The following is a 2,151-nucleotide window of genomic DNA, read 5'->3' as shown; positions in this document are numbered from 1 at the left end:
TCTGTCTGTCTCTGTCTCTCTCTCTCTCTCTCTCTCTCTCTCTCTGTGTGTGTGTGGGGGGGGGGTGTGGGGGGGTGTGTGTGTCTGCCTTCTGTCTTACTCTCTTTCTCTGCCTGTCTGCCTGCCTGTCTGTTTGTCTCTCTCTCTCTCTGCCTGTCTCTCTCCCTTCCTGTCTCTGTTTCTCTCTCTTTCTGTTTCTCTCTGTCTCTGTCCATCTGTGTCTTTCTCCGTCTGTCTCTTTATCTGTCTCTCTCTCTCTCTCTTTTTCTGTCTTTCCCTCTTTGTGTATCGTTGTCTCTCTCTGTCTGTCTCTGTCTCTCTGTCTCTGTCTCTCTGTCTCTCTCTCTCTCTCTCTCTCTCTCTCTCTCTGTCTGTCTGTCTGTCTCGGTCTCTGGCTCTGGCTCTCGCTATCTCCCGCCCTCTCTTTTTTTGCAAAATAAGCTCAAGTACATCTAATCTAATCCCTCACCAAGGCCCGAATTCTTAACTTCTGACATCCCAGATTTGATCTCCCTACAGAATGCTGTACAGAACTGGCGAGTTGATTTCTGGACTTGGATACCTCATAGAAACTACATAGGAATAAAGATCCAATCCTAAAATCTGGTGTGGCTTCTCCCTCGACTGTCTCGAAAAATCGTACCTCTGTTCCCCTAGGATGCCGGAAGAGTTTTCTCCATGTGCATCTGCCCGTGTCCTAAGTGATCTGTGACCGAGCCCTGTCCGTTCTGTCTCAAATATGTATGTGCAAACACTTCTCTCCATTTCCACAACTACCCACGGCCCCTTGTGGAACCACTGGCTCTTTGAAAAAAATCCCAGAAGTGGTTTTGGCTTTTTGGCTAGGAGGCCTAAGCCTGCTGAGAACTTTCCTGCCCAGGATCCTGTGTGAACAAAAGTGCCTCTGCTGGGAGCTGGGAGCGTCGGGACCATGCTTGCTAGCGCTGGATGAGTCTCTGGAAGGACGCACGGGACTCCGCAAAGCTGACCTGTCCCACCGAGGTCAAATGGATACCTCTGCATTGGCCCGAGGCCTCCGAAGTACATCACCGTCACCAACCGTCACCGTCAGCATCCTTGTGAGCCTGCCCAAGACCCCGCCTCCGGGGAGACTCTTGGGAGCCCGGCCTTCATCGGCTAAAGTCCAAAGGGATGGTGACTTCCACCCACAAGGTCCCCACTGAACGGCGAAGATGTGGAGCGTAGGTCAGAGAGGGGACCGGGAGGGGAGACGTCCTGACCGGCGATGAGTTCCCTAGGCTCTGGCCACCCCACCCATGCCCCACGTCCCACGTCCCGGGCACCCGCGGGACACCGCCGCTTGATCCCCTCCTCTGTCCACAGCCGGCCCCACCCCACCACGCAACCCACGCACACACGCTGGAGGTTCCAAAAGCACACGGTGTGAATAGAGCCTGACGGAGCGAGAGCCCATTTCACGAGGTGGGAGGGGTGGGGGTGGGGTGGGTTGGGGGTTGTGGGGTCTGTGGAGAGCCCGATTCTCCCTCTTGGGTGGCTACAGGCCAGAAATGAATATCGCTTCTTGGGCGGAGGGGCTTCCTTAGGCCATCACCGCTTGCGGGACTACCTCTCAAACCCTCCCTTGAGGCCACAAAATAGATTCCACCCCACCCATCGACGTTTCCCCCCGGGTGCTGGATGTATCCTGTCAAGAGACCTGAGCCTGACACCATCGAATTAAACACCTTTACTGGCTTGGTGGGTTTGTTTGTTTCTGAGATGGAGTCTTGCTCTGTCCCCCAGGCTGGAGTGCAGCGGCGTGATCTCAGCTCACTGGAACCTCTGCCTCCTGGGTTCAAGTGATTCTCCTGTCTCAGCGCCACCATGGCCGGCTCATATTTTTTTTTTTTTTTTTTTTTTTTTTTTTTTTTTTTTTTTTTTTTAGTAGACACGGGGTTTCACCCTCTTTCATTGGTTTTCACTGGAGATTCCAGATTCGAACCACACCTCATTCTGTGCCACAGAGAGACTTCTTCTTCTTCTTCTTCTTCTTTTTTTTAAGTGCAACGCAACATGTCTGCCTTATTTGAGTGGCTTCCTATATCATTATAATTGTGTTATAGATGAAGAAAAGGTATTAAACACTGTGCTAATGATAGCGAAAGTGAAGACAAAAGAAAGGCTATCCAT

Source organism: Pan troglodytes, chromosome 22 (assembly GCF_028858775.2).
Source record: "Pan troglodytes isolate AG18354 chromosome 22, NHGRI_mPanTro3-v2.0_pri, whole genome shotgun sequence".
Lineage (NCBI taxonomy): Eukaryota > Metazoa > Chordata > Mammalia > Primates > Hominidae > Pan > Pan troglodytes.
Note: the sequence above shows the minus strand (reverse complement) of the source record.